We start from the raw sequence: 20,783 nt of genomic DNA, 5'->3' as shown, positions 1-20,783 counted from the left end.
GGCTGCAGGACTGTTACTTTCCTTGGAGGATAAACCTGGCATTGGTCATTCATGTCAGATGCCCTGTTCATGTTCTCCATTCACATATTTCTTGTGATGTTTATTTGGTCCTGGTTCAAAGAGTTTCTTCATAGCCTTTGTGCCCACTCACTATAATTTTAAGCACCCAGGCAATGCACTTGCTGGTCAGAAGCTGATCAACTCTGCCATGATTCAGTGTAGAATATTGCATGTGGGTACATTCATCCTGAATCTGCCCATTAATCATTATCCAGGAATCCCTATCAGCATAACTGAGGCACTGATTGCATCAGAGCAAATTTCACTGAAAACCCTGGGCAGGATGATTTAGTTTCATTTCTATTTCACCCAGATCAAACAGCAGGCACTACAGGAAAGTGTTTGTAAGAACAGTTAAAGGGAACATGCCCAAATGAGATCTAATTCTCATCACTAAGAATTAACAAAATATAAGATGTTAATTCTACATTGTTTATGGCTTTTTATTGCTGTCAGTTATTGATTTATCCAACATTACCTTAAAACCACAGAAATAAAACATATTTTAGAACATGCTAAACTAAATGCTGAAGTTATGGTAAGGTCTGTTGACTAGAAAGGTGTGGAATTAGGAATTCTAGTTTTCGTTATTGCAATTTTAGGAGAGAACACAATCTGGGAAATGTGTCAGCAGCTTCTGATGGGGTTTTAATTGGCTGGGTTTTTTTTAACATAATCAGAATACAAGGACTGTGCTGGAAAAAAAACTGCTTCAGTGTTAGACAGAATTACCTTATTTCCCAAAAGTAAGGTGAGAACTGTGAGAAATGACAACTGATATTGAAGAATGCTTGTGAGAGTTGTGCTAACTGTAAAACCTCATTTTTCTTATTAATTATGTAATATACACAAAATCCCAAATCATAGCAAATAATAACAAATAACTTTAAGTGTTGTGAGACAAATATAATTAGAGTCTGGGTGTTTGTTTTCAAAAGGAGATTTTCAAACTATCGGTATGATCAGATGAAGGAAAAAGAAACTCATGCATATAAAGTGGATGTTGTTATCTTATCACTCAGGAAATCTGAAATTCAAAAAGACAAAGATATTCCATCCTGATCACAGACTCTTATATCACCATTGTTTTCCCACCATGTTTCTCTCACTATAGAAATTATTCCAATTAAACTTCAATCAAGAGAATTCCAATTCCTTGATTATTTGAATTATGTATGATCTATTTTCATGTCAGCCTTCCCTTTCTTCTCAATCAAGCCAAAATTCCCTTTTCATTATTTCTGACATTGTTTTAATAAATAATTTTAATACACAGAATTCATATGTTTCTCATCTTTCTTGCCTTAGATCAAAATAAACATGAGGAGAGAAAATGAGAACTCTGTGATGGGTCTTACCCTCCATACACATTTCCCAGGAATGAGACACTTTGGTTTGCTCATATGCACCATTCACCTTGGATATGTTGTTGCCACCAGGGAGACACTGTCCTTGTCTCCCCCTCTCTCTGGGTTCCTTGTACCACAGCCCCATGTACTTCCTGCTCAGCCAGCACTACCTCCTTGGACATCTCTCTCATTTCCATGGCTAACCCCAAGAAGTGAACCAACTTATTCTTGGGACATCAGACATTTCCTGCTCTGGCTGCAGGGCTCAAATACATTTCCATTCTTCCTTTGTAGGCAAGTAATGTACTCTGCTCTCTCTGATGGCCTAAGACTCATATGTGGCTATTTGTAGCCCCTTGGGTTACATGGTCATTATGAATCCTGAAGTTTGCCTGCAGATGGTCATTGTGTCCTGGGTTTGGAGAGATACTGAATTCCTGAGTCCAAACCACATATACCACCCATTTTCCCAGATGTATCTCATGAGAAGTCCACTGTTCCTTCCATGAGCTCCAAGCAGAAGCTGTCACATGACGACATTCAGATTACAAGAGAGTAGAGCTAGTGCTGGGAATTTTATTTATCCTCATCCCCTTTGGCCTCATTCTTACTTCCTACATTCTCATTGTTCATATTGCTCTCCATGTACATTCTTCCAAGGGGTGGAGTAAATCTCTGGCCGCCTATTCTTTTATATGATGGCGTTTCTCTACTTTGGTCCAACAATGTTCCTCTATAATATTCCTAGAACCTTGCACAAGTCAGAGCTAGATGAAATTCTCTGTATTCTAAGCCATCCCCAAACCTGTATTTAACTTCATTGTATACAGCCTAAGGAATAAGGAGTTGGGAGAGGCTCTGAGGAATATTCTGGGTAAGGTGTAATCATTAAGTAACATAATAACACTTGGAGATATGAAAATGTCATGATTTGGATTACAATTACCAGTTTTCCCATTCATGAAACTTTTCAGTAATGGAACACATGCCTTAATTTATCAATTTTAGAAGAAATAATGCAGTACATTATGAAATACTACTGATGAAAATAGTTTAAATCATTGTAAATATTTAATTGGGTGAAAATAAATTTGACCCATGTAGTAATTTTAATGATTTTTATTTAGTTAAGATAACTGTAACTCCATAACTTAAAAAACCAAATGATAAACTATGATAGAAAAATAATTTGCCTGATTTGTCTAGTATCAATTAGATATTGAATCAGCCAAGAAGAGTGAGCCCATGATCTCTTTCTGCAGTTACTTGTGATATAATATTTTTAAGAGAGAATGCTCGTATGCTCATAGATATCAGTGCTCCGATTCTCAGACTGTTTGCATAAGCTACACTTAAAAATAATCCACTAGTAACAGAACACAGGGAGGATGGGCAAAAGACAATAAGTTCATTAGAGCTTTCACAATTGGATTATTCAAATGTGCTCATTTTAGGAAAGTCAGTATTGAACATTCATGATGTATCTTCTTCCCTGTTTGGTAAAAAATCCCATAATTTTCCAAAAGAAATCTGAGGTTGAATTTTGTGCTCCAGACATGAGTGGAAATCGCAGCTGTGAATTTAGACTTCTCAGATGAATTCAGGGGATCATTTTCTATTTTTTAAAGGCAATGTTTCTATGGGAAACAAGCACATTGTCCACTTCATCTATTGTATCTTTGTGTTCATATAAAAGATCTCATATCCCATATTTGTGTAAACTGGGACTCCTGTATTAAACTTCTTTGTAGGACAAACACCAAAAATGATTCCTTCTGCCAACCCCCTACCTAGAGATTATCTTAGTAGCAATGGCCTCCATTAGTGATATTGAATTAAAGAGAAAGTAAGTATTTGCAATTCAATTTAATTTCTAAATATAGGGGCATAGTCACATGAAATTGAGGTTGGAAGTTTTCTATTAAATATTCTTTCTTTTCATTCTGTCCCTCTGGCAAAGGAAACATTCCATGTTAGTGGCTTTCATCATAAAGGAAAGTTTGTCATCAATGTGCCATTTCTATAATTAATTTGGGCACAATTTGGGTTTTAAATTCCGAGTCATTTGAAAATGTATTTGCAATCATGACTGCCTCTCAAGGGGTCCTTGAGTCAGTGAACACCAGAAGTCCACTTTTTGTCTCCTCCCAGTAACTCGTGTTAACCTGTCGTTGTACCAGGTCCAAGTTGTTTCCTTTGGTCAGCTGGTCATAACTGTCAGCCTATGAAGCTATGTTGGAGGCTGAGTGACACATCTGGTGGCTGTGACATTGGAGTCACATTCATCTAATTCCTCAAGTCTAATTCCAGATGGACCACAACCATATTACCATACACTACTACTGTGCCTGCTGGAAAGTTTGACTTGTGGGCATCAGAATCCAGCTAAAGAGAAGCAGCACCCATACATAATCACCTGATTTCCCATGGTCTGGTGCACTGGACCTACTAGGATCTAATATCCCTGATTTTTTAAGAACAGACAGTTCTCAGCCACAGATGGCACTGCATTTAGAAATCTGTGTGTTTGCATTGTCATTCTGCCTGTGGCTCTATCCACCATCACCACCACCATCATCATCATCATCATCATCATCATCATCATCATCATCATCATCATCATGGATTCAGACTCTTTTGGCACCACTGGATTTTCCAGATTCTTTGTCTCAAAATTTGGGCAGTTTGCCCTGCAGCCTGGGGCAGTGACACAGTTCCAGTTTCTCTATGTCCCATTAGATACTGATGGATTTTCACATCATCTTTAAGCAAAATCTTGAACAATATTTCCAGGTATGTCATATGCTGCCTCAGAAATCCAAAGCAGGCCTCTTATTCATGAGCAGTAGTCCAAGGGGCATGATGTTTTGTCTTATTTGGATTATTCTGTCATGCTCTGGATTTTTGAAATTCTAAAATGTTCACCATAATGGCAGGTCCTTTAACATTTGTAGAGTTTACCTCCCACATTTTTGCAAAAGGTTCTGGGTACCAAAAACAGTAGGGTCTGTGTGTGCATAAGATGTCTTTAAATGTGAACTGGAGGGAGGTTCTTCCACCAATCAAGGGACTGTGAGTGGAGAGAATGGCATTCATGAAGAAGCCTATCAGTGATACTGAGGAGAAGTTGGGAAATTCCCCAAATAGAGAAGATTTGGATGAAATTGGTGTATCAACTCAGTGGTGTACTAGTAAAACATCGGCTAGGAGTCCACCTTTATATTACATAAGGCCTTCCTATGCTTGTGTCCCCTTGTTTCCACATGCTTCCTCATTGTAGGATGGCAATACTGTATTCACCTATTTTAGAGATAAAAGGTATGAAATTCAAAGAGGAAAAGATAGTCTCTAGCTTGCTATTACTCTGTAGTAAAGGATAAATTGTAAAACTTACCAAACGTAATGCAAACAAAGAGAAAGCAAATGAATTTCCTTTAACATCAAAGAGAATTTGAGGTTTTGAGGACATTGTTTCTTTTCCTCTATGTCAAATCTTGGCCCTGCCATATACAACATATGTGTATTATGAACAAACCATCAAATATCAAGGATAAAGATAGAATCCTGAAAATTGTGAGAAAAGCAAAAAAGCAATGCAACAAATGTGAGGGATGCCAATAAGAATGAATGCCAATTTTTTCATCAGAAACCTTGGGACAAAGGAGGCAGTGGTATGACACATATAAAGAGCTAAAAGGGGGAAAAAGGGAAACAAAGAATTTTCTATCTAGCAAAACTGACTTTCAAAAAGAGAAAGAACAGGAAGCTAAGTAGGTGGATGCCAAAATGTCCTGCAACCTCATTAGGGGGCATATACTTGGAGGATCTGAAAGCAGGGACATGAGTGGACATTTGCACACTGGTGTTTATCGATAGAGTATGCATGATTTGCAATGGGTGCAGCTGGCCTAAGAGTGCATCAACTGAGGAATAGAATGGTGAACTGTTTTGTATGCATACAATGGATTATTGAGCAACTGCAAGAAGGAGTGAAGCTGTGAGACACACAACAGGTGAATGGAAACTGTAGACAGCATTTTGAGTGAACTATGCCATAAACAGAGGGAAACAATATAATGCCTCACCAATATGGACTAACTATGATGTGTAAACTCAGAATTGAATCTTAGAACACACCTTATCAGGGGAATACTTATTGTAAATGTCCTGAGATTGTAAGCTCTTGCGGCAGTCACGTCTATTCCTGAATTGTAATGGCTATCTCCAGATTTCAATATGCTGATCCTTTTGTGTATAATCTGATTGATCCCTGGAACTTTGGGTATCTGTGTGACTCCTGAAACTCAGAGCTAGAATTTGGCATATATGAATGTTGGTATTAGCACATACAGCAACTGTTAAAAAAAGCTGAAAAAGAGTTCAGACTTCACCTAGATATGTGAATGAAGCTGATGTGGTTAGGGCTGGGGTAAATCAGGCCAAAGGGTAAAGGACAATATGACTGTGTTTTAAAACTTCAAATACCATGTGAGACCAATGGAAGAAATGTTTAGTTGGTGCAAGATCTATATTCCCTAAACAATATTTCTTGTACAGTTTGTTCAAATACCATTATTACATGGAACTTTTAATAGGGAGTGAGACATGGTAGGTTTGCATAGGTTAGCATGAAATAGCAACACATCCCAAAGTAATCTGGACAGAGAATAAAAATATACATGCCAGGCCTCCCTGAGGAGCTGGGAGGAAATACAGAGGTGTTAGGTTTCCTCACCTGGATTGTTGCTGATGTTCTCACAAACATTGAGGACTGGAGGTTTGATACACCGAGCCCCCATCATGAGACTTGCCCTTATGAAGCTTGTTACTGCAAAGGAGAGGCTAAACCTGCTTATATTTGTGTGTAAGAGTCTCCCCCTGAGTACCTCTTTTTGCTCAGATGTGACCCTCTCTCTCTAGCTAAGCCAATGTGGCAGGTGAACTCACTGCCCTCCCCCCATGTGGCATCTGACTCCCAGTGGTGTAAATCTCCCTGACAATGCGGGATATAACTCCCAGGTATGAATCTGGACCTGACATTGTGGGATTGAGAACAGCTTCTTGACCAAAAGGGGGATGCAAAATGTAATGAAATAATTTCAGTGGTTGAGAGATTTCAAATGGAGTTGAGAGGTCACTCTGGTGGACATTCTTATGCACCATAAAGATAACACTTTTTAGGATTTAATGAATTGGAATAGCTATAAGTAAATACCTGAAACTATCAAACTGCCACCCAGTAGCCTTGTTTCTTGAAGATAATTGTATAGCAATGTAGCTTTCAATAGGTTACAGTGTGTTTGTGAAAGCCTTGTGGATCAGACTCCCTTTAACTAGTGCATGGTTGGATGAGTAGAAAAATGGGGACAAAGATGTAGGTGAAAAATAGGGTGGGGTGATTTGGATGTTCTTTTTTACTTTTATTTCTTAATCTTATTTTCACTTTTTCTGGTACAAGGAAAATATTCAAGAAATGGATTGGAGAGATGAATGCACAACTATATGATGGTACTGTGAACAATTGAATGTACACTTTGGATGATTGTTCAGTATGTGAATAGATCTCAATAAAATTAAATTTTAAAAAAATGAGGGAGAGATTAAGATATTCCCAGATAAACAAATGATGGGGGAGTTTGTCACCACTAGATTGCCCATACAGGAAATACTAAAGTGAGTTCTTAGGTTGAAAAGAAAGGGCCCTAGAAAATAGATCAAAGCCTCAGGATAAAATAAAATCTCTGGTAAAGCTAACAGCATGGGTAATAAAACTGCCAGTACTCTGGTATTTTTGGTTGATAACTCCTCTTTTTGCTTCTTACTGAATCTAAAATTAAAATATGTAAGAAGTAATGCTAAATTAATGATTCAGGACACGTAAGGTATAAAGATGCAAGTTTTGACCAAGGTTACGTAAAGGCAGGGTGTGGAGTGATATACAAACGTGTGCTGTTGATGTTCATTTGGCATCCAAGTAAAGGATATATTTATAGATTTAGGATATAAAATCGAAGGGTAACCACAAAGAAAATATTTTAAAAATATGCACAGAAGGAAATGAGAAGGTACTATAAAGGGTTCACTAAAAAGATCAACTAAAAACAAAAATAGGCAGAATGTAAGAATTGAGGGACAAGAAATGTAGAAAACACCCAAGTGTTCATCAGCAGATGAATGGATAAACAAAATATGGTGTATTCATACAATGAAATATTAATTCTAAAAAGGAATGAAGTTCAAGTACATGCAACTATATGGATGAACTTGAATGTATCATGTTGATTGAAATTAATCTGAAACAAAAGCACAGATATCATACGATTCCACTTATATGAAATAACCAGGATATACAAAGTCATTGAGATGGAAATTAGAGTACAAGTTAGCAGAGGTGAATGGTGGGCGGGGAGGGAGTGGGGAGTTAATGCATATGGGTTTATTGTTTCTAGTTGAGGTGATGGGAAAGTTCTGGTAATTGATGGTGGAGAAGCTGGCACATTGTGAATGTGATTAATTCCACCTGAATGCAATGCTTGGGTGAGATTGAGATGGAAAAGTTAATTTTGTACAAAGATCTCCACAATTTTAAAAAGGAGCAACTAGTGAGACAATGCAATTAAATGCAGTAAATGATCCTGGATTGGATCTAAAAATGGGAGAGAAAAGGCTCAAAAGGACATGGCTGGAACACATGAAGAATTGTAATATAAAGTGCATGCTTTATATCAGTGTTAAATTTCTGGAAATTGATAAATGTACTTAAGGTGGTTACAAAACTGGAAATCATCTTTCTTAGACATGTACAAGGAAGTAGTATATGTTCACAGAGCTGAACACATGTATGATGCATACTGTCTACTCTCAGTGTTTAGAAAATAGATAAATAGAAAGACAGATGATAGAGATGTAGATAAAGATATATGATAGAATAGATAGGGGAAGAGAGAGAGAGAGAGAGAGAGAGAGAGAGAGAGAGAGAGAGGATGCAGCAAATGTGCCAATATGTTAAAATTGGTGGATCTGGGTATCTGGTGTGGGGGTGCTATGGAGTTCCCTGTAGGTGTTATGTATTATTTTTGCAACTGTCTTGTAATTTTTAAATTATTTCAAAACAAAATGTTTAAGAAAAACTGTTAGAGCTTAGAATACATTATGTGGAAACAGCAGCTCTTGAACGATGGAATAAAATTATTTAGAAGAAAAAAATCAGATAAAGTAGATTTAGGAGCAAAGAAATTTATTACAGAGAAAGAGGGATGTTACATATTTATAAAGAATTAATCTAATGGGAGGAGAAAATGACAAATCCTACAATACAGTTTGGCAATTCAACACCGCTCACTCAGCAACAGAAATAATGCCTAGACATAAAATAAGCAAGGGTATAGAAGAACTCACCAACACAATAAGAAGTCAGTCAATGCAATCAACCATTACAACAGACTAAAAAAATAATAATCATATCAATTGTTTCAGGAAAAGCAATTGATAAAATTCAGAAACCATCCATGATTTAAAAAAAAAACTATCAGCAAACTAGATATCAAGGGGTAATTTCCTCTACTTGATAAATAAAATCTACATAAACAACAACAAAAACAAAACCTACAGCTAATATAATATTTAAGAGTGAAAGAGTGAATGCTTTCCTTCTAAAATCTGTAAAAAGGCAAGGAAGCCCACTCCCACTAATCTTTGTCAAAATAATATTGAAAATTCTAGACATTGCAATATGACAAGTAAAGGAAAGTAAAGAAGAGTAAAAGATAGTGGTTGGAAAAGAGTCCTCATTTCAGTGGGTTTTCGTTCTCAAGGCTTCATTTACTTCACTCTAATGTGGCATAAGAATCTGAGACACTGCAGTGACTCTTCCCATGACCTTATCCAACCTGAGCACATGCAGGGATTGGATGTGGCAGGGTGAGGCAAGGGTGCTAAACTTCAATGAGAGGGATGAACCCCTTTAGACAAATGCTTTCCTTATGGATTAATGTGGGAAATCTTGGAGGCAGTGTTTGTGCCTCGGAACTTCCTGAGGTTATAACTAAGGTTGCCCACAGGAACTGGAAAACATCTCATTATATTGGTTATTATTTTTCCCTATTTTACTCCCCCACAAACAATCCATCCTTCCAAGATAACTTCCTGTGCTTGAGTCAAGCTCTGCTATGGGAGAATTTATCAAATTGAGGAGTAATTTAAAGAACACAGCTACTCAATAAGAAATTATCCAATACATTTTCAAATGATTCAGAATTTAAATCCAGAATTTGTATCCAATCTACTTAGGGAAATTGAACAGACGTATATCAAATTGTGGATTGACCTGTTTTACCAAGGCCACAGATATTGATAAAATGAATGATTAAATTAGAAATAACCATCTAAAAGTTTATGCAAACATGTCAAATTTTCCATCCAAAGGGAATCACCAATATCTCTTTGCACTACAATTCATATAACAGACATTACTGCTAAAATGATTTAAAAGCAGAATTTGGCAGAGGACATCAAGATAAACAGATTTGGCATATTAGATTTTGGAACTGAACGAAAAGATAAATTAGGTGTATTAGGTAATGTTCATGATTTCCAAAAAAAAAACAAAAAATCATCTGTGACAAGGTGGGGAAAGAAATAGGAATTCAAACTCAAACCATGGAATTTCCTGTTAACTTTAGGCATGTAATTAAACCTATGTTTTCTTAAGGAAATTTTTTTTCATAATAATTGATACAGAATATCTAGAATGAAAGCTGTGCTGCATAAAAGGTGCTGTTCCAAAGTATCACTTTTCATGAAAAAACACAATTGAAGAATGCAATTATGGAGTAAAAGGATCCATGTTTATTTAACAAAAATTCCATCCAGATCCATTGCTTAGGTATATGAAATCTCATATGAATGGGCTGCTCTGTAATCTAATTAAAGACAAGTTTAATGATGTCACAGTAATTGTGATCAGTGTCTATATACAGATAGAATAAAATAGATGTAGAAACAAATCAGAAACTTGCTTTGTTCATCTAAATTTATGTATGCTTGATGATAAGTAAATCAGGCAAATCAGGTAACCTATTGTTTTTATTATAGGCATCTGGCTGTAAATCCAAAAGTTAAGAACTGACAGAATAAAAATTAGTAAAGTAATGCCTATACTTAGTAATCACAGACCAAGTTATAGTCATTTAGATAATTACAAAATTTTGATGATTTTCATAATGTAAATATAGGCAGTTAAAAATTTTTAATAAAATATATGTCCTGATCCACAAAGAAGTAATGAATTGGATGGCTGAAAATTGCAACCAGGTTCCCAAATTATTCAGAAACTCTTAATATTACCATGTTACACTGTAATTAGGTTTTACCCAGAACGTTCTTGAGAGCCTCTCCCACCTCCTTGTTCCTTAGACTGTATATGAGTGGGTTCAGCATGGGGGTGAGGATGGTATAGAAGATGGAGACCCTCATCTTGCTCTGAGCTATGCAAGGCACTAGGAATCATATAAATAAACATGGTTGGACCAAAGTAGAGAAACACCACCATCAGATGGGAAGAGCATGTGGCAAGAGCTTTACTCCTTGCCTTGGAAGAATTTAAGTGGAGAACACTGAGGAAGATAGATATGTAGGAGGCTAGAATGAGGCCAAAGGGAGTGAGGAGAAACACGATTCCAATCACAAAAACAACTTTCTCATAAGTTGAAGTGTCCTCACATGACAGCTTGAGTACTGCCTGCAGTTCACAGAAGAAATGGTGGACTTCTCTTGAGCCACATCTTGGAAAACTCATGGTATATGTTGTTTGGATTAAGGCATTAAATGCACCCCCTAACCAGGACACAGTGGCCATCTTCAGACACACTTGAGGATTCATAATGACCACATACCTCAAAGGGTTACAAATAGCCACATATCGGTCATAGGCCATCAGAGTGAGCAGAATGCATTCACTGCCTCCAAGAGCTGAATGGAAGTAAACTTGAGTTGCACAGCCAATATAAGAAATAGCTGATGTCCCTGAGAAATAGTTGGTGAGCATCTTGGGGATAGTCGTGGAGATGAGGCCTATGTCCATGAGGGAGAGCTGGTTGAGGAGAAAGTACATGGGGCTGTGGAGCCAGGAATCCAGAGAGAGGAGGAGGACCAGGGTGATGTTTCCTGTGATGGCAACAACATAGATGAGGAGAATGGTGCAGATGAGGAAGCCAACATGCCTCAATCCCGGGAACAGTCCGAGGAGGGTAAACCTACTGTAGAGGTCCCATTTCCTCTCCCCATGTTTTCTCTACAGCTAAATGAATGAAAGGGAGAAGTATGTCAGTGTACTCTAAAAGAAAATTATTTGTAAAGGAAAAAGATTGTCATGTAATGACTTTGTGATAAAATTATTATCCCCAATTTTTCCTGAATTTGACCCATCCTTGAAGAGAAACAGACTAAAATTAGCTTTAGTATTTATTAATAAACATAGTGATAAATGCCAATAAAATATACATTAATGCTTGTATCCATAAATTCATAACAATAGCTAGGCCTGTCCTCCCTACCTGTACAATGAAGTTTATGAAAATTGAGATGTTGATTATGAAGTAGCTTTCTACATGCAATAATCTTGGCATGTAATTCAAATGTTGATACTTCAGGATTTTTGCAGTCATATATTTCAGGTTGCTTGGGATATAATTGAATTTCAATGTGATTAACCTGAATAACTGTGATGGAGCACAATGATGATTTGCATAGCATATTAGTACTCAAAATTCCAATTTTACAATTTATTTCACTCTGTGCTGGATGACATCCAAGAAATATAATTCTTGCTTTATCTTCATCAGTATCTAGGCAGCTAACAAGGAAAGTAAGGCCATAAGAAGGAGCTCACCCACTTTTATTGGAAGAGGCTCGTTCTCTGCATCTTGGTGGGACTGTTCAGCAGGGCGTCTTCAGGCTACCGATTGACACCTGGTGATCACTGGGGTGAACCATCTCCAGAGCACTGTGGGGAGGTGTTGCGAGAACTGCAGTCACATCCACCCCATATCTTATGGTCATCAGAAAAATTCCTAAAAATAGCTAAGTCTGTCTTCCTTACTTGTACAATGAAGATTATGAGAATCGAGAGGTTTACTATGAAGTCCAAAACTGAGCTACATTTACTTTCTGGTTGCTCCTATATGGACAATCCCATGCATTTTCAAATATGTCCTGTCTTTCCATTAGGAATGGCACATCTCACATCTAAATATTAAGACCCTTCTCTGTTCCTGGATGAAGGCATTATTTTAGGTTGCACAGTTTATACTTAAAGAGATTGCAATACTTTTGTGTTTTCTTCAACTTACATAAACAAATACTACAATTATTGCATAATCCTGGGAATACTGTGGCACCAGTGAGACTTATAAAATTCCAGACTTCAACAGATCCATCTCAGGTCTCTCCTATTTCTATTCTTACTACTTTTACTTAAGAAATATTGAGTGAGCACCTGCATGTTCAAGGCACAATGCTAGTTGATAGGAGAGATATGAAGCTTAATAAGAAATGGCAATTTATGGAAATTTAAGGCTTAGTGGCAGAAATAAAAGAAACATAAACACAGAAATAATTCTGACACAAAGCAGAAATACCAGTGATAAATCTGCCTCTCTTCTGCCATATTATCAGCTCTTAACTCTAACTTTACATCTATATCTATACTATGTATCTTGTGCTGAAGGACTAAGAGGATCAAAGTGAAAAGGTACACAAGGGAAAGTCCTCAGCCCCTACCACCCAGCAGGAGATGTGCAAACTGCCAGAACCCAGAGCCCATGTGTTTCCAGCTCACCCAACTGCCTGTTTCTTGGATGCACTAGATGTATCAAAGGCACAGCAGGGTATCCAGGACTGAAAGAATGACATTCTCTAGTGAAATCAGGGGATGAAAAGTGAACTTGTCTTGTGGAAGACCATGAAGGAACCTGAGAGCACCCTGGATGATACAGCTAAAGGTGCAGTCCTGCCCTATTTCATTATAACCAACAAACACATCTACATACAGCCATTCTATTTCACTGCTTCACCTATTCCATTGACAGTATGACCAAAAACCTTAGATATAACATATATCTTCAAAAGGGAATCATTGGCAGACTTCTCTGTCATCACCATCACCACTTACAATCTGGTCATATTTTGATCCCCTGTATTCTACTTCTCTGACAGGTGAAGTGATTCTCACATTACCTGCTTTCTTGCACCTCAGAATCCACAACCAAGCAGTTTCCAAATAGTAGTGAGGTTTGCTATTTAGAATAGCCAAATGAAGAACACTGGCCTTGTGAAATCAGTGGTATTAGTGCCCCAGAAATGTGCCTTCGGGGACTTCTATTCCTGGTCTTCATTTATCTTTAGTTTTCTTTTTTTTTTCATCAGATTTAACTTTTTTGGAGTAATTTCTAGGGAATAATTACCTGTTCCTTCTATTTGTTCTTTTGAGAATAGCAGTATCTTCCTCTTTCTCAGCTCCAGCATGTCTTAATAATTATGCTGTAACTGTGCTGCACATGACATCCCTTCATCCCAGCATTCTCACCCAGGCTGTCACAATTGGCCTCTGGAAGGGCACTTTTGTTTTGGATAGTGTCTGAGAGATTCATTAAAGAGGTAAGCTGACACAATAGGAGTCTCTTCCCTCCACAGTATGTTTCCACAAAAGGGAAACATCTAAAACCATCACAGCAAGATCGTTTCAGCCATACATATGGGCAAATATAAATTAAGGTTTAAAGCAGTAAGAATTAAGAAAAACCATGTTCTCAATTTTTCTGAGGATTTCTACTATACTTTTTTTTTTACCATTTCATGTTTGAGTAATCATAAATATTAACTGATGGCTTTTCTGAAAATTTGAATATCATTCACTAGAGGAGTTATTTGTTTCTTTCCAACTACATTTACTCTCTTTAAATAAAATCTAAAAGTGACTTTACAGAAAGTGTTTCCATCAATTATTATATTCCCTTACCACTGAAACACTAAATCAACTAAGTGATAGATATATAGCCATTATAGTTAATAAAAATGGAGTTCCATTTCTATATACCCAGGACCAGTTTATTTTCAGAGGGTAAAGTTAATTATATAAAGGCAAAAGGAAGATGAAACACTTGACTCCAATGCCAAATCCAAAAAGGGAATACATTAATTTAGGTGAAGAGCTGCCTGAAAATAAATCAGTATTTGCAGTTCAGTAATCTCGCATTTCCAGTAAATAAGAGGAAGTGCTTTCTTCTATCATATGTACTTCAGAATGAATGAAGGATTCAGTGATGGGCTAGAACCAAATGGGTAGTTTCTGCAGGCACAAGGCCCTCATCATTGTGCTCCAGGGACCAACACATGACTGTGCTAAGGTCTCAATGAATATATGATGAATAGATTGAGTCAAGCAAGTAACTTTCCCTACTAGGTTTGGCAAGAAATTAAAAAACTTAATATTTACAATCACCCAGTGGTTTTATATTCTTAATGCAGGATCAGTCCTTTTCAAGGACTAGTGACTGAGCATTAGTTTCTGTTCTTGACACAAAGCTTAAGTTGTGTATTTCTTCCAAGAAGGTTCAACTAATTAGAAGTTCCCTCTAATTTTTGAAGATTTTGTTGCAGGTAGAATTTATTTTCAGAATTTATCATTGTATTTGAACACTTATGAATTCTTCCAAAAATATATGTTTTAGCACATGTAATGAGCCCATTATTTTAGAATTTATGTGATTTAAGATTAATATTGCATGGCTTATGGATATACTTGCTGATATTTAGAGCTTTTAAGTTTATAGTCTTTAAGGGTATACATGATAGTTTTCCTAATAATAAGTCCTTAGGAAACATTATAATTTATTGTTATTCATTTTTAATTAAAAGTTTAAAAGTATTTTCCCTAATTTTATTTAAAGCTCTGTTCTGTTTAAGAAAGTAATTATTACCAAAATTGTGTTACCCACTGCCATCATAGATTGCACATTCTGATCTTGAACACAAACATTAAAATAATCATAATGATACCTCTAAAGTTCCAACCCTGGGAACAGGTTTGAAGAAACAAGAGAAGAAATGGTGAGAATGTCAGTTAAGGTGACCTAATCCAGAGTGGTTCAGGTGAGGCCTCCTTGAGTAGTGATATTTGTCTTTAGTCTTTAGAGCCTTTTCTTCATTTGCACAATTCCAGGATATTTCCCCTCATCCATGGAGGAAATGGAACAGCTATCCTCCCTCCACTTACTTATGGCTGCCTTTTCCTGTCCTAAGGATTCTACTACCTCCATCTCTTTCATGGGATCTCAACTTATTCTACCATGAAGTAGTGCTGGCCCCCACTTACTACACACCACCCAGGTCTCTTCCTGGTGCCAGACTAGAGTCAAGTTCAACATGGTGTTTAACATGGTCTTCCTTCCCAACTGTACACTGTGGTATGTGAATATATCTCAATAAAACTGAACTTAAAAAAAAAAGTCCTGTCTGATCCTAAGATTGGCTATCAGGCTTTTTAAATAGACAGACTTTGGGCAACTTCTAGGGCAGATGACAGCATACAGAACTCCAGAACTCAGTCCTTCCTAAAAAAAAAAAAAAAAACAGACATTAAAAAGGCAGGAATCATCTGAATCAACTGTTCTGAGGCTCCAGATGCCTGAAGAACATGGCACAGCATCCAGAGGAAAGTGAGAGGAAGATGCTAATAAAATATGGTAAAGCACAGTGAGTAGCTCCTTCCACCCAGTGGCTGCTGTTGCCCATCTCCAACTCTCATCATGGGCTGCCTTGAGGTACAGTCTCTGGCTGGCCACTGCTGAGAAAAAAATGTCATAAAAATCCTCTTCCCTAAGAACAGTGCTGGGCACAGTGAAGCACTAATCATGACTTTTGATTAGTAAATCAGGAAAGTTGGGTCCTGACTGGGTTAATATTTCAACCTGCCCCAGAAAACGTGGTGGCAGCCATTGTTTCAATACTACCACAGACAGGGGTCCAGGTGGTGGAGATTTAGAGATGCAGTGCCTCTCAAGGCTTTTGGGAACAATTGCTGAAGGGCAGCATCTACTGTTCAGGACAGGAAAGCAGAGCTTCAGGGACCCCTCAGAGAATCTGTTGACTTCCTTCCTGATCACCTCCACAGAGGACATCAGAGCTAGTATACAACCCCTCTGTGGGTTCCTTTCCTGTTTTGTCTGGGAAATACTGGCTTGGGAAATTTATCTCCTGGTCCCCCCTTGCCAGATTTTGCATGTTTGGCAAAAGCAGCTAGAAACAACGAAATGAATGTAAAATATAGAGAGAGGCAAATGAGAAACAAACAGAACAGATCCATTTTCCTGCAGAAGGAACAGGGGAATTGATGCTTTTTCTTGGAGGTGAAACAACTGCACAAAAGTATGATCTTAAAAACTAGACCACGTATACATGGCAAGAATGAGATGAAAAAGACTGGGGGAAATGTTCTCTAAATACAGGCTATACAAAAGGTCTAGAATAAATCGAACAATGAATCAAAGGGAGACTTAACACAAAGCCAATTAACAACAACCAAAGGCAAGAGAGAGGAACTGACCTTCAGAGTAAACTCATTAAGATAATCAGATGCCTAGACATCAGCAAACAATTACAAGTCATATTAAGAAACAGGATAATATGACTCAGTTAAAGGTACAAATAAAATCTTTCCCACCTCAGGAGTTACTGATATTCTGACTGCCCCCCTACATGAGACATGACTACCAGGGGTGTAAATTTCCCTGGCAATGTGGGATGTAACTCCTTGGGATGAGCCTGGACCCAGCATCATAGGGTTGAGAAAGACTTTCTGACCAAAAGGGGGAAGAGAAATGAAACAAAATAAAGTTTCAGTCACTGAGAGATTTGAAATGGAGTTGAAAGTTCATTCTGGAGGTAACTCTTATGCGTTATACAGTTGTCCAATTTTAGTTTGTATTTTATTAGAATAGCTAGAAGTAAATACCTGGAACTATGGAACAGCAGGCCAGTATTTTTGATTCTTGAAGATGGTTGTATAATTATGTAGCTTATATGGTGTGACTCTGCGATTGTGAAAAGCCTTATGGACCACACTCTCTTTACCCAGTATATGGACAAATGAGTAGAAAAATAGGGACAAAAAGTAATTGAATATTGGGGCCAAGAGGAGTGTTCTAGTTTGCTAATGCTCCTAGAATGCACAAACACCAGAGTTGGATTTGCTTTTATAAAAAGGGTGGTTTACTTGGTTACCACACTTACAGTCTTAAGGCCATAAAAGTATCCAAGGTAACATGTCAGCAATCAGGTACCTTCCACTAGAGGAGTGGCCATTGTGTCTGGAAAACCTCTGTTAGCTGAGAAGGCACATGGGTGGCAATCTGCTCCAAAGTTCTGGTTTCAGAATGGCCTTTTCTCCCAGGATGTTCCTCTCTAGGCTGCCAGTTCCTCAAAAATGTCACTCTTAGTTGCACTTGGGATATTTGTCCTCTCTCAGCTTTCTCCAGAGCAAAGAGTCTGCTTTCATACAGCTGTCTTCAAAACTGTCTCTCTCTGCAAGCTCCTGTGCTTTCTTCAAAGTTTTCCTCTTGGCTGTAGCAAGCTTGCTCCTTCTCTATGAGCTATATAGTGCTCTAGTAAACTAATCAAGGCCCATGCTGAATGGGTGGGGCCACACCTCCATGGAAATTATCCAGTCAGAGCTATCACCTACAGTTGGGTGGGGCACATCTCCATGGAAACACTCAAAGAATTCCAATCTAATCAGCACTAAAATGTCTGCCCCACAAGAGTGCATCAAAGAATATGGCTTTTTCTGGGGGACATAATACATTCAAACTGGCACAAGGAGTATGGGATGTTTTGGGTGTTCTTTGTTAATTTTATTTTATTCCTATTTTTATTCTCATTTTTATTCTTTGGAGTAATGAAAATGTTCAAAAATTGATTGTGGTGATGAGTGCACAACTATGTGATGATACTAGAACAACTTGTACACTTTGGATGATTGTATATTTCATGAATATATTTCAATAAAATTACATTAAAAAACAGCATGGGTACTGGCATGAGGGTAGATATACTGACCACTGGAACTAAATTAAGAGTTCAGAAATAGACCCATACATCTATAGTCAATGGATTTTTGACATGGTATTTTTCAAGGTCCACTCAGTTGGGAAACAATAGTCCTCTTTGACAAATGGTGTCAGGAGAAACTGCGTACCCATATGCAAAAGAATGAAAGAGAGGAACTCTTTGCCACACCATATACAAAAAATTAACTCAAAATTGTTCAAAGACCTAATTATAAGAACCAGGAGTATAAAAAACTCCTAGAAGAAAATGTAGGGAAGCATGTTCAGGATTTTGTTTGGGGCAATGGCTTCTTGGACTGTACACAGAGCACAAGCAATGAAAGAAAAGATAGATAAATGTGATCTCCTCAAAATGAAAATTTTGTGCATAAAAAGTCTTTGTCATGAAAGTGAAAAAGCAATATACTCAATGGGAGAACATATTTGGAAATCACATATCTGATAGGGATTCAATATCTAGAATATAAAAAATAATACAATTCAACAGTAAAAAGATAAACAACCTAATTAAGAAATGGGCAAAATACTTAAATAGAAGTTTCTCCCAAGAGGAAATAAAAATGGCTAAAAAAGCACATGAAAAGATGCCCAACATCACTAGCTATTAGGGAAATGCCAATCAAAACCATAGTGAGATATCATTTCACACATACTAGAATGGCCAGCATTAAAACAAACAAACAAAAACAGAAAACTACAAGTTTTGGAAAGGATGTGGAGAAATAGGAATGATCATTCACTGTCAGTGGGAATGTAAAATGGTGCAGCCACTGTGGAAGACTCTTTGCCAGTTGCTCTGGAAGCTAACTATAGAATTACTGTATCATTTGGCAATCCTGCTACTAGATATATATCCAGAAGAACCTAAAGAAGGGACTTGAACAGATATTTGAACACTGACGTTCATGCCAGCATTACTCACAAATGCAAAAGATGGAATCAATCCAAATGTTCATCAGCCAATGAATGGATAAACAAAATGTGGTATATACATACTATAGAATATCATTTAGCCATAAAAAGGAGTAAAGTCCTGATGCATGTAACAACACGGATGAACCTTGAGTATACTATGTTGAGTGAAATAAGCCAGATGCAAAAGGATGAATATTGTATTATTTCACTGCTATGAACTAATTACAATAAGCAAAATCATGGAGTTAGAATCCAGAATATAGATTTCCAGGAGATAGAGGGGTTAGAGAATGTGGAGTTGATGCTTCACTTGTATAAAAACATTTTACATTTTGGTTGACGGTAAAGGTTTGGAAATGTATCACGGTGATGATAGCACATTATTGTGAGTATAATCAACAGCATTGAAATATATAGATAAATGTGGTTAAGAGAGGAAGCTTTAGGATGTATATATTACTAGAATAAATATTAAAATATAAAACATAAGATTGTACAACACAGTGAACCTATTGTAGGAAAATGGGCTATAGTTAATAGTACAATATAAGAATATTCTTTCATGAATATATCAAATGTATGATACTAATACAGGGTGGTAATAATAGGGTGGTATATGGGGAAAATGCATCTAATGTAAATAATGGATGATGGATAGAACTATTTTAATAATCTTGTATCAATTGTAACACAGGTAATTACTGTTAAAAATGTATAATTGTTTTTTAATTGCTATCATCAATAGTAACAAATGTTCCACACCAATATAGGTGTTGGTGGTGGGGTATTGCACAGGAATCCTGTATTTTATGCATGATTTGTTTGTAAATTTACTTCTCGAATAAAAAAAAAAAACAGACTACCTAAACTTTTCTCTGGAAGCTCTGATTCAGTAGATCTAATGTAGGGACAAGGACTGGATTTTTAACAGCCCCTGAATGGATTGATCAGGCTTGCTTGAAAAAGACTTATAAGGGTTTTATCCATGGATTCCCAGTGAACCATGTATTTTTCCCAAATATAGTCAATTAACATTATTACAGATTGAAACACAAGAATTTTATCACCTCCAGTTGGTGATACAGTGAAATTAAATGGGTACAACAAATTTTCACATTTGCTGTCTCAGCTTTTGGAAGAAGAATATAGAATCTTTACAGTGGAGTAAATAGGAAGGCAGATGGTATTGCTTTTAACCTGGATCCCAACTTGCTGTCTGTTGTGACCGTGGGCCTAAGTTTTTAAATCTGTAAAATTGAGATGACGTTACCTAACACATTTGATCATTGTGAGCATTACACAGGTCCATCTATGGAAGGTGCTTACACAGTAAGCA

The 20,783-nt window shown here is 37.0% G+C and overlaps 1 pseudogene; it reads right to left on the bottom strand.

The window, feature by feature from the left end:
* Positions 1-10,769: 10,769 nt before the first annotated feature.
* Positions 10,770-20,734, bottom strand: LOC119524398 (annotated as a pseudogene).
* Between the last annotated feature and the right edge of the window lie 49 nt (positions 20,735-20,783).

This window comes from Choloepus didactylus, assembly GCF_015220235.1.
Source record: "Choloepus didactylus isolate mChoDid1 chromosome 11 unlocalized genomic scaffold, mChoDid1.pri SUPER_11_unloc1, whole genome shotgun sequence".
Classification (NCBI taxonomy): Eukaryota; Metazoa; Chordata; class Mammalia; order Pilosa; family Megalonychidae; genus Choloepus; species Choloepus didactylus.
This window is presented reverse-complemented; position numbering and strand designations above follow the sequence as displayed.